Source organism: Propithecus coquereli, unplaced genomic scaffold (assembly GCF_000956105.1).
Source record: "Propithecus coquereli isolate 6110/MARCELLA unplaced genomic scaffold, Pcoq_1.0 Scaffold423, whole genome shotgun sequence".
Taxonomy (NCBI): Eukaryota; Metazoa; Chordata; class Mammalia; order Primates; family Indriidae; genus Propithecus; species Propithecus coquereli.
Window position 1 is genome coordinate 3,685,636 of NW_012149986.1, and position 18,951 is coordinate 3,704,586.

Sequence of the window (18,951 nt, forward strand, 5' to 3'; positions counted from 1 at the left end):
AAAAAAAAAAAAAAAGAAAATATTTTAGAGTTCCATTTCTGACGTGCAGCTATTCAAAAGTTTCGGTAGGATCCATTTGCTTTTCAAGTTTGGAAACAGGGTATTTTAATTTAGTATGTGATATTTCAGATGTATCCAAAAAAAGTGAATGAACAACACAACAGCCAAGTGAAAGTCCTGTTCCTTTCTCAATGCCCCCTCCAAGGCCCCCGATCCCAAGTGTCTATTATTATAATATAGTACTCCCATACGTTATTTATCCCAAAGCAATACACAAGATTGCTCTGCATAGATTTAACCTTTAAATAAATAATATCAAGCCACTTGAACCTCCTACAACTTGCATTTCCTGATCAATGCCATGCTGAGATCCATCCATGTTTGAACATGGGGCTCCACTCCATAGATACACCACGATTTTTTCCGTTGTTCTGTCAGTGGACATTTGGTTTGTTTGCAGATTTGGCAAATTCCAATAAAGCTGCTATGAACATTCCTGTTATAGTTTCCTTACACCCTTGTGTGAGGGGTTCTCTGATCTATGCCCACGAGTGGAATTGTGCCAGGTAGGAGAGGCCTGGTTCAGCTTTTCCAGATAGCGCTAAATGGCCCACAAATGTGGGTCTCCCAGGGCACGCCAATTCACCTCCCTCCAGCAGTTTATTCTCTCCACAGTGCATTTTTGCCAATACTTGGTACTGTCAAACTTCTCAATTTTTATTAATGTAATGGAGGCAAAGTGATCTTAACTTGCATTTCCCCAGTTCATGAGTCTTCAGAAGATTTCCTCCTGATGAGCTGTTTATATTTTTGAGATCCATTTATTTAGAGTGTAGCAGAATGTCAGTTTAAAAATAAAGATGGTACAAGCAACACTAACCTGTGGGGAGGAGATGCAGGAAACACACCTAGGCAGGAGTCATAACCTCCTTTTCCCCTGCACGCTGAACCCTCTTATGAGGCTCCATGAAAACGCCCTTTGATCCTACCTCGATCTCAAGCCACTCAGCGAAGATGCTCCTAGGGCTCCTGCTTGGTGTGACATCTCTGTCCTCCCCAGGCACAAGCAAGGCAGGACAGGAATGGGGGTGAAGCAGCAGTCAGTGCTTCACCTCCCTGCTGCAGCCACTCTGCTCCCATCAAGGCTGCGCCGTTTGCTCAGCAATCACGGAATAAAACGTGTGTTCGTGTGTGTAACAAGAGCCGGGGGCAACCGGACTCAATGAGTAGGAAGACATCAGTGGCTGCCAGGAGAGGAGCTGGCTTGCCCAGGACTCCAGGCCGGCTGTGCTGTGCGCAGGAGGCGCACTCCACCAGCCCCTCCCACTGCCAAGGTCTGCTCTGGCTTCCAGCACTGGGGGGGTGACAGGCTGTCAGCCCAGCGACTTGGTGAGGTTCTTTTTCCACTTTCTAATGTTTATGGCCCTGTCCATTTTTTCTTTGCATTTTAACCGGCTCTGAACTCATCAGAAAAACAAATGATCACAGAGTAACCTCGTTTGGAAGAGAGACCATATAATAACATAGAGAGTGGGTGCTTCACTCGCCCATACGTAGCCAAAAAAATATTAATGCTAAACCCTGGCTGCCTTCCAGCGAGACTGGCAGGATGACTCAACAGTCCCAGGATACTTGCTGAGAGTGGGAGCATCTGGCCCCAGGAAGGCACAGACCCTGCCTGCGAAGCTGAAGCTGCCGTGGGTGGGCCCCACTCCCAAGCCCTGAGTGAGGAGTCCCGGGGGGGGCCAGCGCACAACTGCTAGGTCACTATGCAGATCAGATACCCAGTGGGCACACTGTGAGGGTCCCTGTCTGGAATCTGCACCGTGGGTGCCTCAGCGTCTCCGTTGTCAGGAGACCCCAGCCCTACACCCGCTCACCCTCCCCCAGGAGACACCCTCTGTGCACACTGCACAGCCGCCGCACCTAGGGTGGGCCAGAAGGTTCCACCATCCCTTCTGGCTTAAGCAATCAATGCATTTATGAAAAACACCAAAGCCAACGTCAGATGCCAAAAGTTGGCACAGAACACGCTGATTCTCCAAAACTGGGCAAAAAGACCTGGCTCAGAAAGGCTGATTCAGGAACTTCTTGACGTCCAAAAACTTAGCACTCAGCTTTATAATCCGCATGTGTACAGCCTCCTCCTTAAGGGGCCCTCAGAGTGAGAAATGAAGTTGTTTTATGGCTGACCCACACAGGAAACCCCCCCTGGACAGGAACAGCCTCCAGAACGATCCTGACTGGGCCCACCACATGGGGAGTAATGTGGGGGTGTTGCTGTTCCTGCAGCCAAGGCTCCTTGCTGAGCCAACCGGAGCAGGCGGAAAGGCCTCCCTGGCTTTTCCTCTTACAGGGGCTGGGCCAGGGCTGCGGCCCCAGGGGAAGGGGAGTAGATGGTTCTTTGGATGAATTGTTCTTTCTTAGAAAATGGAAACCTCTTTCTCTCACTTTTTGGAAGAAAGTCTGAAAAGAAACTCAGGGACCAGAGAGCATCTCAGAGGCCAGTGGTGGGGACCCACCTGTGAGCAGAGACCCGTGCATGTGTCCCAGGGAGCCACTGTCAGCGTCAAGCAGGGCGATGCCAACCCACCTTCTCAAAACTGCTGCTATTCCCACTGGCCCAAGCAGGGACCCCAGGCAGCCCGTCCCCAGGCAGTGTGCCCCACCTCTCCTGGATTTCTCCTCCAACAAGCTAAGCTGGAACACACTCCCCTTCCCCAAGAACATTTAGTACTCGGGGTTCCACAGGGAGCCCTCGTGTGCTCACGGAGGCACCGCTTTCCAGATCTCCTGGGCTGACTCTGTAACTACAACTCAGAGGACACAGTTGGGCATCAAAGAGATAAAAAGTCACTGCACCCAAATGAATGCTGTTTCAAGAGGGAAGGTTTGTACACACTGAATACATTAATTGGATTCCATGGCTTTTCCAACAGAAGAAGGATCTTCTCTATGTAAAGAGCCATTTTTCTTGCATGGTTTGGGGAGAACATCACGATTCTATGCCTGATGCACATAATTCGAAATGATGGTTTGTGAGGAGATGTTGACACTAGCTGCCTGTGAGTGAGCTGCAGCCCTTCGAGAACAAAGCGCTCACCCTGCCTCACCCGCAGGGGTCTCACCACCCATTTAGCAGGGCCTCCTTCCTCCAGGACAAGGGACCACTGAGTTGTATCTCAAAGTGGGAGCTTTTCTCAGGAAAATAAGAGAAGCAACCACACACTGGGTGGCTTAAACAATAGACATTTATTTCCTCAGGGTTCTGGAGGCTGGAAGTCTGAGATCAAGGTGTGGGCAGGGCTGCTTCCTCCTGAGGCCCCTTCCCTTGGCATGTGGACGGCATCTTTACCCCATGTGCTCATGGGGTCGTCCCTCTGCGTGTGTCTGTGTCCTCGTCTCCTCTTACAAGGACACCAGTCATGTTGGGTGAGGCCCACCCTGATCACCTCATTTTACCCTCTCACCTCTTTAAAGGACCTACCTACAAACACGGTCACTTTCTGAGGTACTGGGGATTGGGACTTCAACATATGACTTTGGGGGCAGGAGACAATTTGGCCCACTGTCTATTCCTATGTCAACACTATAGGGTTCCAATTACTGCAGCCTTAGACTGGCTTTGGAATCTAGCAAGACAGACCTCCTCCTGCTATTCATTTCCAAATGGCCTTGACTGTTTTTAGGCTTTATGCTTCTAGGTGGATTTTAGAATCGATTCGTTGAGTTTCATGAAAACACCTTTTGGGATTCTGATTAACAAGACACTATAGATTACTTGGCAGAGAACTGACATGTTAACAAACCTGAGTCTTCCCAGCCAATAACATAGTTGCTCCTTTTATTTGGGTCTTCTTTTCGGATCCTTTAGTAAACTTTATGGTGTTCTTCTCATAGACATTCACATTTCTTATTAAACTTATTTCCAGGTGTTTTATAGTTTTCGTTTTTGTTCTAATATGTCACTCCTGATGTATCAGGAAGTTGATGAGCTTTGTATGTTAATTTCCCATCTGGCCACATTGCTATGAGCTCTCCTTAAGTTTCAGTAGTTGTCGGTTGATTCCTTTGAGTTTTCCAGAGCAACCTGTATATTACCTACAAATAATGACAGCTTTCTCTGATCTTTCCTAATTATCATGTTGGCTGGACATCCAGAATAGCACTGGACAGTAACAATGACAGCACACATCTGTATCTTGTCCCTTGAATGTTTTACCTTGAAATTTAATATAAACTGTAGGTCTTTGAAAGAATCCTTTTATAGGGTTAACCAGGCCTATTTTGCTAGTGTCAGCAAAGCATTCTGATATTTAGCACAAGCATCTACAACATCCATTGGGATTATTTTTCCCTCTAATCTGTTAATGTGGATTTTTTAAATGCTGATCCATCCTAGAGTTCCTAGGATAAACTTTTATTGTTGTTCTTTTACCATATTACCAGATCTTACTTGCTAAATTCTTTGCATGATTTCTGCATCTATATTTTCAAGTGTTCAGAAGGCATCTGTGTTCAGTGTTTTAGTTTCCTACTGCCGCATAACAAATTGCCTCAAACATAGCTTGAAACAGCAACTATTTATTAGCTTACAGTTCTGTAGGTCAGAAGCCCAAGAAGAGCACAGTTGGGTTCCCAGTTTAGTGTCTTACAAAGCTAAAGTGAAGGTGTCAGCAGGGCTGCATGCCTTTCTAGATGCTCTGGAAAGAATCTACTCCAGGATCATTCAGGTTGTTGTCGGAATTCGGTTCCTTTTGGTTGCAGGACTGACATCCCTGTTTCCTTGCCAGCTGTCGGCTAGGGCCCTCTCAACTCCTAAAAGCCCACGTTCCTTGCCCCACCATCCCCTCTACCTTTAACATAAGCAATAGCACATCAACTCCTTCTCAGTTTGAATCTGTGACTTCCGGTCTCTGACCTCGGGGCCCAGACTTAAAGGGCTCATGTGATGAGACCAGTCCAGAGGGACAATCTACCTTCCTTACACCCGACGGCACAACGAAACATAACCTAACGATGAAAGGGAAATCTGCCACTGCCACATTCCCGGACAGTACTCAGGGTCTGGGTTCCTGCAGCCGGGAAACCTGGGGCACCTTCAAATTCTGCCCACGACCTGCAGAAAGGCACAGCAGCCTGGATGGAATCCCATCTCCTGTCGCTCCTGGTTCCTACCTCAGGCAAGTCCCTTCCTCTGCTTGTGCCTCGGTTTCCTCATTTGTTAAGTGGGGTAACACTACCCCTACCTCAATGGGGTCTCTGGGGTATGAAATGGGCTAATGCATATAAAGTGCTGAGAGTGGCACCTGACCCTTAGTAAACTCTACCTAAGCGCTAGATGTTTTGATTTTAGCTACAATGGCAGATACTTTTCCTTTGGTGCTACCCTTGTGCAGCTCTGGTGTTTATACCACGGAGTGGGGATTGATGATTTTACAATCATTTTTAAACTTCTGCTCAACAAAAGATACAATAGACGGAATTAAAATTCTACCTGTCAGATCTCTCGCTGCAGGAGAGGTACTGGGTCAGGGCCCCAAGACTGCCCCTTGGACTCCATCTCCAGGTTGCTGCAGACCACATACTTTCCGCAGGCAGGGGCACGACAGCACGCCTGGTCCTCAGAGACATAGGACTCCTCTGACCACTGGCTTTGGCTTAGGCACACACTGACATCCCTGCCGAGGCTCAGGCTGCCTGACAGATCCTTGCACCAACGCTCTGTCCCTCCCGCCCTGCACAGGGACTCAGGACTCATCACAGCTGGCAGCTCCCCCAGCATGCCCTGCCTGCTCTCCCCACTGTACTGCTCAGTCATTTCCCTAATAAATGTCTTGAACGTCTAATCCCCTTTTGGAGTCTGCTCCTCGGAGGACCCAGACTAACACACCACATGTGTAACAGAGAGGAATTCACGTCCTCGACGCCACTCCTTCCGCGGCCAGTGCTGCTCCCTCGGCTTCAAAAAGCATTCCTGCCCCGGACCGACACACCACCAGCCCCTCGAGTCCAAGCCACCACCCTTTCCCCTACCATATTCAATTTTTCAGAGGGCCTTTTTTCTCCCCAAATTGTGGTAAGATATACATAACATAAAATTTACCATCTTAACCATTTCTAAGTGCACAGTTCTGGGGCTTTAAGTATATTCACACTCTTAGGGCACCCACCCTCACCATCCAGCTCCAGAACTCTTTTCATCTTGCAAAACTGAAACTCTATACCCATCAGAGGGTGTTTTTTATCATAAAACCAGATCATAACATCCCCCTGTTCAAAGCCTCCCAATGTACACAGAAAAAAAATCCAAGTCCCTGCTCAGCCTGCAAGGCCCTCCGTGACCCGCCCCTGCTCCCCAACTCCAGCCCCATCCCCTTCCCAACACCTGCCTCCAGCCGCACTGGTCCCTGTTGCTCCTCCAACACACAAGCTTGTTCCAGCCCAGGGCTGTTGCGCTGGCTGTCCCCTCTCCCAGGAAGGTTCACAGACATTCCTGTGTTTTGGTCCCTCATTTCCCACCTTCATTTGCATGAGCCTCAGCCTCATCTGATCTCCCCTGACAACACAACACGTGCATTTGCTGACTAACACTGATTTTAGATTATATTACCATCGAGCAAAAAACACAAAACTTAAACACTCTAACAGAGAACATGTGGATGCCCAAAACATGTTGAGGACTCCAGTTTTAAACGCTGGATATCCCTGGACATTTCCACTGCTATTCTTGAGAAAGAAGGCAAATTCTGTCCTTTCTGGTCCTTTCAGGATACTTAATTATTTCTACACTAAATTTCTTCCTATCCAAAACACTGACAACATGAAATGCCCAGAGGACATGGAACAAAAGGAACTCTCATTCACTGCTGGTGGGAATGCAAAATGGTATGGCCACTTAGGAAGACAACTTGGTGGTTTCTTACAAAACTGAACACACTCTTACCACACGATCCAGCAATCACACTCCCTGCTATATACCCAAAGGAGCTGAACACTTACAGCCACACAAAACCCTACACACAGATGTTTATAAAAGCTTTACTCGTAATTGCCAAAATTTGAAAACAGTCAGCACCTCTTTCAATAGGTGAATGGATACACAACTGTGGTATATCCAGTCAATGAAATATTATTCAGTACTAAAGAGAGATAAGATATCAAACCATGAAAAGAGATGGAGGACACTTAAATACATATTATTAAATGAAAGAATCCAATTGGAAAAGGCTACACACTATAAGATTCCAGCTCTAAGTCATTCTAGAAAAGGCAAAACTATGGAGACAGTAAAAGGATCAGTGGTTGCCAGGGGTTAGGGGAGGGAAGGATGGACAAGTGGAACACAGGGCATTTTTAGGGCAGTGAAAATATCTGTATGATACTATAATAATGAAAACATGTCATTTTACATTTGTCCAAACCCACAGAAGGTAAAACACCAAAAGTGAACCCCAATGTAAACAGGAATTTTAGATGATATGTGTAGTGTAACAAATGCACCACTCTGGCAGGGGATGTGGATAATGGGGAAGCCTGAGGCGGGAGGGTGTAGGAGTATATGGAATATCTCTGTCCCTTCCTCTTAATTTTGTTACAGAACTAAAAGTGCTCTAAAAACTAAAAGTCTATTAAAAAACAACTCTTCCCTTAGTTGATGATTTAGGGCTGGGGTGATGCATAGAAGCCCATGTCCCTTCACGTCACCCCTGCGCCAGTACTTCCCACCAGACATCTATGGAAACTAGAACTGTTTGCACGTCAGGAAAACATTAGCCATGTCACAATCACTTAAGAATACTCGAGCAGCCGCCATCTTTGACAAATACCAAGGTTTAATGTTGCAAGAAAGGATAAAATCCACATAACCCATTACTGGAAAAGTTTTCCACAATCTGCCTTCCTTCCTGTAGAGAGAAACTCAAGCAGTTTGTATGGTGTGTAGATGAAAAAGCAGCATCCTCCTCAGACCACCTCTCATTAGACTACATGTCAGGCCTTGCCAGTGCTGCTCCACTGGGCATATTCGTAGCCCTGACTCTGTCTCTGGCTGAATATTCTAGATGCAACCCTGGATCCCCCAGCCTTCCCACTTTATTGTCTCCATCCAGTTTACCTTCAGAATTCAGAAACACCACTTTAAAAATAACAGAATTCGTTCTCCTCAAATCCATTCTCCTTGCAAGGTGATCAAATTCCAGGTTTCTCCTTTAGCTTCTGGAAAGATCTAACCCTATCTGGATTTTGTGCAGCCAACAAAAGTGCAAATCAACATCTGACATTTTCTTATACCTCACAGGTGCCAGTTCACATCACCATGTTTCTTGCTTTCTCTGCTTCTGGTTCCCATTAGAGAAACTGCCTCACTGGACACCAGGAATAGAGACTTATCTGCTCCCCTCCCCTTAAAGTTTAAACCTACAAACTGGATGGGAGAAATGTTCACATGTATGTTGTAATCCCTTTTTAAATTACTTCTAAGGGCACTTTTTTCTTTTGGGCTTAGAAGTGGTTAAACAAAACAATGTTCTGTCCAAAACTGCATTTTTCTTATTACTTTTCTAATCATTTTACCACCAGCATAAAGACCTGTTCTTTTCCAACACTGGGCTCTTTAATCACTCCTGACAGGCCTCTGCTTTCCACTTGGCTGGGCCCCAGCAAACACCGCTGGGCTCCACTGCCCTCAGCTGCTCTACTAAAGTCCTTCCTCTGGATAACACAGCTCATTTAAAGAGCGAGTGGGGAAAAAAGAAGAGGAAGAGGAAGCCCTTTGCGCCTCATGAAAGCCCCCTCCAAGTCAGGTCCAATGCAGCACTGGCAGCTAGATGCACACTCAGACATCCTTAAGTGCACTGGAGGTGTGCCCCCGTCCATCCCAACACGGCACTGTGGTCAGAACAAGCGACAGGTCAGGAGTTTTCAAGTCCCATTAAACTTGACAGTCAAGCTATTTATTAATATTAGCAATTAAAACCACGTAGCTGAATTTTCAAACTGCATTCAAATACAGTCTCTTGTTGGAGGTCAAAATAATCTCTTGGGGGAAGCAGGGCAGACATTCCTATCCCACTTGTACAGAGGAAGGTGAACGAGGTCTTCTGGCATGTTCTCCTCCAAGGCATTGCCAAAAGTTATGTGGCTAATAAATGGTATAAATAATCCCATGGGGGTGGTGATAATTTTAATAGTTAGTACAAACTTCCATAGCTTTAGGAAAATTTCATCAGATTAAAACAGAGTCATACCAAGTGGTGCTCTGACCAACGAGCAGGGCATTCCAGGCAGAGGGAGTGGCTCAGCCAAAGGTGTAGAGGCTGGATGTGGTGTGACCTTGAGGAGCCCAGGACAGGCAGATGATAGGCCCAGGGCCCGGAGGCAGAAGTACAGCTGTGCCATCAGGGAGCGTACCCAGGCGGAGGTCCAGGGAGGCTGGCTCACTCAGAGGCTCACCATTCATTCTAAACAAAAACACTGAAAGCCCTCGGATGTCCACACCAAGGCCCCAAGGGCAGATCTGGCCAGACTTCCCTCCCTTAGGCTAGTTCTGCATCAGAGGGAGTCCCCAGGTTGTGTCACTGTGTCCACCTGAGGATTCCTGGTAAAGGAAGGCAGACAGAGGGAGCAACCCCACTCCTGGAGCCACAAAGGGCCAGACTGAAGATGTATGAAGAGGGAAGGAAGGGGCACCAAACTAGCCACAGCCAGGTTCAGGCCTGACCTCGTCACAGCTGGGTCCACATACCCCTTGAGCCCCTCAGGTCACATCACTGGGCCTCTCTGACTCCCACAGACCTGTCCACAACCACCAAACCCCACCCATGGTCACCCAGTTCCTTCTCCATAAATGGTGTCTAGAGTCCTGCTTCTATTACAGGCTTCCTTTGAAGGAAAGGTGACCTATGACCAACTCAGAGCATAAAGTGATGACAGCTATCATCTGGGCAACACCACATGGCCAGCACTGTGCTTGATGCTAGATGCACGTACCATGCCCTAAACCTTACAAAACCCTCTTGGGGGAGAAGCGATGTCTGCGTTTAACAGACAGAAGCTGGAGACCCAGGATGCTAAATAACCTTCCCAAAAACATACAGGAAAGCCAGATTCCCACTCCAAGAGGTCCTGCAGAGCCCTACACTTTCGTTCACATCCACTTTATAGAGGCATAACTTAAAGTTGGCAAGAAATATCCAATTTGAGGACATAACAAATAAACAGCCAGGTAGCCAGCACATGGCAGAACCCCACTTCCACCAGGAGCCGGCCAGGGAACTGCTGGCAATGAGGACATTTGCCCAGGATGTACATAAATCATCAATTCTCACAGGACTTTAAAGGACAACCCTGTTTACAAAGCTGAATACATATCCCCCTTCTCCTGGCTAGCAGAGGCATGCAGTAGAGCTGAGCTGTGGTGCAGAAGGAAAAGCCTCACCAAACTGTACCTGGTGGTGGGTGGTGCATGTCCACGTGCCCTTGGCACTTGGCATCCAACCCAGTGAGTCCATAGTCACTCCAGGTAGCTGGGAGAAGCCACATGGCCCTAGCATCACCTTCCTGGTCTTGACTCTGTCACTCTGTTCTGCTCATCAAGCCACAGCAGAGGCAGCCTTCTCAACAGAGGGCAGTAGAACCGCAGCTAGCTTCGGCTTGTGCCTTAGGCCAAGCAGCCCACCAGGCAGCCTCTTCCCGTACTGCTGACTCAGGCTTGACCTCTGCCCTCCAAGAACACATGCAACATAGGGAAAGAGCCCCTGCGGGTGAGGGTGATGGTGGCGGAGGAGCGCATCTTGGAGAAAATGCACAGAATTTAATGTGGCAAATAAGTGGCCCCATGTGCTGAAAGCCTCTGCAAAGAGGGACTGCAGACCCGGGGTCGGCAGAGGGAGGTGAGGCTGGATGCTTTTGCAAATATCTGGGGAGCGGCAGGAAGAGCAGGCCCTGGTACTTACCACATGAGGGACCCAGATGAATCTCCTCTTCTGGGCCTCCCTCCTCCTCAGTCAAAGGGGGCCAAGGAAACCTGTGACCTCCATCCTGCATGCAAATGCTGCCTACCTGTCCCTGTGGGTCAGTCAGGTGAACACATGGTGTAAATGCGTGTGTCAGATACACCTGGGGAAAGAGATGTGCTTGCAAGCTGAGCAGCAGGGAGAGTGGGGACCCGGGACTAGGATAGGGGAGTGCAGGCAGACCCTCCTCCGTTCTGGTGGAGAGAGCGGACGAGAAAGGGGTGGCCAAGGCATCCACCTGAGACCAAGTTCCTCGGTGTTCCCCAAACTCTGTCTCTACCCACCTAACACCTTGATCCCAAAACACAAACACATACACCAGCAAACTACCCCAAAACATGTTTGCATACGCACTCATACACACAAATGCGTGCATGCACACACACATACACACACTACATGCCCCCCACACACCACATGCATGCACACACACACCAGGAAACTACACAAACACGTGTGTGCACATGTATATGTACTATATACACGCAGTACACATGCATATACAAACACACCAGGAAACCAGGAGTATGTGAAGCAAGCTTATAAAATCATAAAATCTATACTGACCTGTGACTGCAACCTCGGTAATTTAGTAAAACATTAATCTTTAGGGACCTAGGGACCAAAAGAATCCCAGCCTCAAACCAACTGGACCCGCTCACCACAGAGATTAGTTTTAAAGCTGCTAAGCGACAGACTGCAAGTCAGAGGGCATGGGACAGGGGACCCCGCACACGCCATCTGCCCGGGTTCCAGGGAAGCCACAGAAGGACAGCCACCGCCTTCCCGGCGGAGCGCCTGACCCTGAACCGCCCTGGCGCAGGGCTGCAGCGACTGCAGACAGGCTCGGACTCTCCCCAAGGGGCCCTGCCTGTGGCTCTCCCGCAGGACACTGGCGCTGCTTTAACAACGGGGCACTGATGAGGACAAGCGCCCAGAACAGGGAAGGCAGCTGAAGGCCGTGTCCTGCAGTGGGGGATCCAGAGGACCGTGGCAGGACAGGGTCTTGGGCTCCGAAGAAACCATGAAGGCCCCTCACCCAGAGTCAGCACTTGTCACCAAAGTCCCATCTGAGCCAGGCACATTGGCTCAGGCCTCTCATCCTGCACTTTGGGAGGGGGAGGCCAGAGGATGGTTTGAACCTGGAGTTCAGATCAGCAAGGGCAACACAGTGAGATTCCATCTCTACAAAAATGTTTTTTAAAAAATTAGCCAGGGCCGGGCGCAGTGGCTCACGCCTGTAATCCTAGCTCTCTGGGAGGCCGAGGCAGGCGGATTGTTTGAGCTCAGAAGTTTGAAACCAGCCTGAGCAAGAGCGAGACCCCCGTCTCTACTAAAAATAGAAAGAAATTAATTGGACAACTAAAAATATATAGAAAAAAATTAGCCGGGCATGGTGGCACATGCCTGTAGTCCCAGCTACTCGGGAGGCTGAGGCAGGAGGATCGCTTGAGCCCAGGAGTTTGAGGTTGCTGTGAGCTAGGCTGACGCCACGGCACTCTAGCTCGGGCAATACAGTGAGACTCTGTCTCAAAAAAAAAAAAAAAAAATTAGCCAGGCATGATGGTACACACCTGTTGTCCCAGCTACTTGAGAGGCCGAGGCAGGAGTTCGAGGCTGCGGTGAGCAATGATCACACCACTGCACTCCAGCCTGGGCAACACAGCAAGACACCGCTCTACACCCTCATTTCATAAGAAAGAAAGAAAGAAAAAGCACCTTGTTACACATCTCCCAAATTGTAAGGAGCATTTGACTAGCTTTGCACCTAGATTCTGTGAAAACAGAGGCATATGTCCCCACTAGGAGGGGGAAATATCAAGCCGAGAATACACATCTGTTTTTAAGAAGGGAATGCGTTATTAATTAAAGAGCGACTAGGAAGCAAAGCTCTGGAAATTACACTGTTTAATCAGGTACTAGGTTGTAAATCCCTTTTCTGGGCAGACTAAAAAAGAAGTTGAAATTTTTAATATGTACAGCCAGTAAGCTGCACAAGGAGCCCCCTGCCCACAGACCAGACTGCGTCCAAGGGAGGAAGGTCCCACCATGCAGCTTTAAGAAAGAGCTGCCTTGTAAAACTGCTTTATTTGACAGCCCAACTAATGCAAACTATACTACAAATAGGTGTAGTGGAAATTATATGGCATATAACATACAAATATACAGTATATCCAGCATAAATTATACCATATTCAACTACAGCCATCAGAAATGCAATCTGCATTCAGGAGTTTGTGAATGTGTTTTGGATGCCTGTGGGAAGTGATGAAACACTGACAACTCTAAGGTAGTGACAGTTTTTAATAGTCACAACTGTCACCAAGCCTACAATGCCCTGAAATGGCTTCTCCCCCACCTCAATTCAGAAATAAACTCTGTTTCCCAGAAAGAGAAAAAGCTCCTTGTCATTTCAAATGCTGGCTCAGTACATTATCCACACACTGCATATAAGGGGTTAAACCCTTCTAAAGCTGAGGCTCAGGAGGCGCTTTGTTTATTTTTCCACAGTTTCCATGCCTGTAAGGTCATTTGTACCTATGCCAGGTATAGGCCAGGAGCCTGGTCTCCAAATTCTACATCATCAGGCCAAGAGAGCTAAAGACACTTGAAAAGGGACCATTCGTACAGAATACCTCCCTTAATTCATTCAACAAGTCCCAACTTTTAATCCACACAGTGAGTAACATTTCCATTTTTCAGATGTAGAAACTGAGGCTCAGGAAGATGAAATAAGTCACAAAGTCCCGCTGCTCTTCACAGATGATAACACAGAGGCCTGACAGAGCTAGTGTTCTGCAAACAAGTAGGAGATTCAGACTCCTGTAACACAGAAGAGGAAGGAGGGAACAACAATTATTTTAAAAGTTTTCCTTGCATTTTCTTTATCTAATTCTTTCCTATACAGCAGAAACATCTCACTGCTAAGCCGAAGCAGAATGCTCCATTTTGCATCCTGTGCACCACAAAATGAAGCCGGCTTCCCTCTCCCTCTCAGGGCCTTTCCTCTTTCCTCTGGGAAACCCACGTCCCAGGTGCTCAATCCACTCTCCACGGAGCCCGCCCTACTCGTCCCAGTCACTGCCAAGGCCGTCCCATGCCGCAGCCCCTACTGCACACAGACCTCAAAAGGCAGCTCCTGATGGGGACACGGGTCACTGCTGCTGCTTATCACTGGGGCTCCCGAACTGCTTGGGGCTGGCCTGGAACACCAGGCCCTCCTTGGGCGACCCCACCCCCATCACACCCCACGGGGCCCTGGCTAAGCATCAACCACCATTTGGACAGCCACTGATTTTCCTTAAGTCTCAACTGAGGTGACAATAAAAGACCACTGCTGAGCTCACTGTGACAGGAAACTGGTTCACCAGCGTGGAGGCAATGAATGAACATTTTATTTGCACTGGCAAAACCAATGACCGTTTAAAAACCATATACTCAGGAAAGGAATTCTGACAAATGCTACAACATGGTATGCTAAATGAAACAGACCAGTCACAAAAGGACAAAGACTGCATGTTCCACTGCATGAGGTCTCGAGAGTGGTCGAGTTCACAGAAACAGAAGGTGGAATGTCGGCTGGAGAGGCTGGGGGAGGAGGCAGCAGGAAGTTACTGTTTCAGGGTGCTGAGTGCCGAGTGTCGGTCTGGGATGACGAAAGGACTTCTGTGGATGGATGGTGGTGACGGTGCAAAACAACGTGAGTGTGCTTAATGCCACTAAACCGAACACTGGAAAATGGTTAAGATGGTAAATTTCATGATATGCATATTTTACCACAATAAAGAAAAATTCATATGCTTAAAAATAGCAAAAAGAAAAAAAAACCACATTCTTCCCTAAACTATGAATGCATGGAAAGTTAAAACTGCCATTTCAAGAGAGCAATAGGGATTTTGTGCACCCCTGCCTGGAAGGAGTGTGCGCGGGCCCTGGCTGCACCTGGTTGCCCTGCCCCGGCTAGCCCAGGAGGGTGGTCTGCCGCAGCTCTCGCCATCAGCACGCACGCACGCACGCACGTCCACAGCACGAGCCCCACACAAATGGGAATCAGACTGCTAGGACGACTTGTATCCCCGAGGGGCCAACTCAGTTTTTTTCTCAAGTCTGAAATGAAGCCCAGTTCTTACATCTCCAAATTCTTCCACTGAGTATTTTAAAGGCAGACACTTGTACAACAAACAACTCCAACCTAGTATTTTCTGTAAAGATTACCACAAAGGTTTTCTCCTAGCCCAATCCCTGAAGCCAGCGAATCAGCTCATTCCCCACCAGTTCGTCTCCCGCACTCTCCGTGGCCCAGAAGGAAGGGCCTGCCCACTCCTTTCAGTGCGCACTCAGCTACTCTGCTGACAAAGAGGCCTAAAAACAAATGCAATAATAAGGCTTCTAGAACAGGTTTACTAGCAGCTCATAAAAATACCTCAGGCCGAGGTCGTCTAGGAGTATATGGCAATAAAATTCCCATACTTATTTTATGTATTTAAAGGGATATTGTTGCATTCTTAAAACAAAATCCACTTGATTTCCCAAAATACAATCAGTGGAGGATTGAAACATTTTTAAAGAAGAGTGGTTTTAGATATTCAAAGGAACAAAAATAACAAAAGTGAACCACTCCACAAGGGTTAGGAATTGCTGCCCTGACATGTCCTCATCGCATCCTTTTCTAAACCTTGAGCCAGATTTGGTGCCAGGGATAATAAAGGGATATTGGGGTACAGAGATTCCTCCAATCAGAACCTCAGGCCTCTACTCATTTAAATCTGCCCTTCACTTCACCCAGGGGTGTCCGTGAGGTCCACCACAAGGGGACCACATCCCTCCTGGCGCCAAGAGCCCAAGAATGGGCTGGTCAGGCGGGCTCAGTCCATAAAGGAAGCGAAGGCCTGGTGGGGGCAGGGGGTGTCCAAAGTGAGTGCTGGGCCTTCGACCAAGCCAAACATGCCATCGCCTTAGAGAAGAGCCACCCAGTCACAAACCCTTCTATTTCCCACTGAGGAAAGTGAGGCAGAGGGTGACCCAACCACGTAGAGCAAGGAAGCAGAGTTAAGAGTCCACATGCCCTGGTGCCCATGCAGCTCTCAGCACTCAGCAGAGACACCACAACTGCACAGAAAGTGCCAGGGTGGAGGGCAGCCACTCCGACACCTCCTCCAGGCTGACAAGAGCCAGTCTCACAATCAGAGACCCCTGGCTCCTCACACTCCCCGTGGGGCCTCGGAGGCTGCTCATTTCTGATGCCACCTGTGGCTTTAGCAACCTCTGGTTCCAAGTTAACGAGGCAAAGCCTCCAAAAGGGGAAAAAACAAACTGCTCAACACTCCTTGCTTCAAGACAGCTTGCTGCCTGGGATAGCTCTGAAGCTCACAGCTGCAGAACACACATGCACGCACACACACACAACACACATATACAAACATGCGCAACACACACCACACATACACCAACATACACACCACATACACATCACACATACACAAACAACACACTAATACAGCACACACAACACATACACATCACACATACACATACACCACATACAGAAACACATACACAACAAACATACCACACAAAAACACACAACACGCCACACATAAACACACAACACACATATACAACACATGCCACATATAAACACACACCACACAAACACACATACTACATGTACAAACATACACAACACACACCACATATACACAACAGACACGACACATACATCATACACACATAACACACACCATACATATACAAATATATATATATATATACACAAATACATATATACAACACAAACACCACGCACACCAAAAACACACAAACACACCATACACAGGACAGTACACACACTCCAAAATCTCTTTTCCTTTTTAAAAGACCACAAACCCTTATACCACATGGTGGATAAAGGCAGGGGGGTGATGCGAAAGGTCACACTTTATAGAAAACAGAAATTAAAGCGAATCTGAAGAAATTGGGGAGAGAGTCCAAGAATTAAGAAAGGGAGCCAATTAGCATGTTCTTTTTTATTTTTTAAGAACTAAAAGCAGAGCCTTTCCTAGGAAATTCTTGATTCCAGTAGAAGACTACATATTAAAGAAAATGCAGAAAATCACAGGCTAGAATTATGTGCAGCCCTGAATTGCTGGTTTTAGGAAACTATTAGTAATGAAGAGGCAAAAACACCACTTTTTATTGAAAGAGAATACTTTGGGGGAAAAAAACACAGTAATAATCGCTGAGCAGGCATAATAAAGTAAAACTCAGAGGGAGGGTTTTTAAACCACACCAAAACCCTGAGAAGCATCCTCCCTGAAGCTCCTGCGGCAGCAGCAGTGCCCTGGGCTCTGCCCGCAGGGGGTGTGGGGGGCTGGGAAGGGGTGCCTCAGAGCAGCCTGGCCCGCCGGAGGCAGCAGCACTGCTGAGGCCTGGAGGGCAGCTCTGCCGAGGAAGCCTGTGTGTCCCCCCAAGCCGACAATTCCGTAGCTCTTCCCTGCTGCCGGGTGGGACGTCTGCGACAACAAAGTGCCCGTTTGTGAGGAAAATTCTACCCTGACCCACAGAGCAAGGTCTTTGCGTAGCAACCTGTGGGGAAGTCTGTGCCTTTGGAGGAAAAGAAACCCGAAAGGGTGGCTCTGCAGTCCGAGCACCTGGCAAACCCAGAGCAGCCTTCTCATGGGCACGTGGTCGCAGGGCTGCCACCGGAACCGCCAAGACTGGATCAGGCTTGGGCAGTCTCAGCTCTTGCCAAAGGATCACCAGCTGTGGCCAGAGGACACCCTCAGGTCTCGGACTCCCCGTGAGCCGTCTCTTCCACCACAACCTGTCCTCTCCGCCATTCACGGAGTTTCAGAAAATCCCTTCGGCTTTGTTCACTTTGTTGTTGTTTTTGCCTTAAGCCATAGTCAATGGTCTTTGCATTAAGTGGATTTCATATGTCTCTTTTGTCTTTATTTTTCTAGTAATTCTTTTTACTATATTTTAGCAAAGTTTTGGATTGCGCTAATTGGGAGGGAAGCCCACTACACAGTTCTCCACCGCTGAAGTCTGAGAAGCACCAAGGACTGCCCAATGGCTTTAGCGCACTTCTAACCCAGCGGATTTCGGTTTTCAAGCTTTTCTATTTTTCTAATTGTGGTAAGCACCTACCATAAACTTTGCCATCTTCACCGTGTTTAAGCGACAGTTCAAGCTCACACTGTTGCGTAGTCATCAACACCATCCATGCCCAGAGCTCTTTTTATCTTGCCAAGCTGACACTCTGTCCCTGCTAAGCACTAACTGCCCAGTGGATTTCATCTGCTTGTTTATTTTTTAGTGGAGGGAGATAAAGTGGCAGGGGGCTGAGTCACAGTGCCCTATGAAACCTGCAGAATTTTCTTTAAATGTGAAACAGGAAGCCCTTTATTCTGAGTCAAACGCCCCTTCCCCTTCACATTCTCAGGGGCCAGCACACATATTTTCTCCAGGTGGAGCAGCACACAGCCCCAGGTCCCCCCTCGCAGCCACAGGGTAGGACAGTGCTGGTGGTTTGGGAGCCAACACATGTGGAAATGTCCTTCCCAAAGACAAGTGGACACGGAGGATGTGTCCAAAGTCCATAAGGCGAAGGAAGTGAAGCACTGCCCCCCCTGGTTCCCTGGGCAGGAGGATCAGGGTGGCTGCCCCACTCAATTTCTTTTAAGACATCACCATGTGAACCCCTAAGTTTCATCTGTCACCAGTGAAGTGGGATTCTGCACAGTGAAAAACCAGAAAATAAACAGCTAGAAAGGTGATGTGAAAACAGAAGGGATCAAAATTGAGTCAATTAAGTCACCTTTCTGAGCAAGCCACATTCCAGGCAGCCAAGCAAAGGGCCTCCTCTGCCAGGAAGCCAGGCGTTTCCCACTCAGCGCAACGTCTACAAAGGGGGCCCTTCCTGAATTCCTGAAAT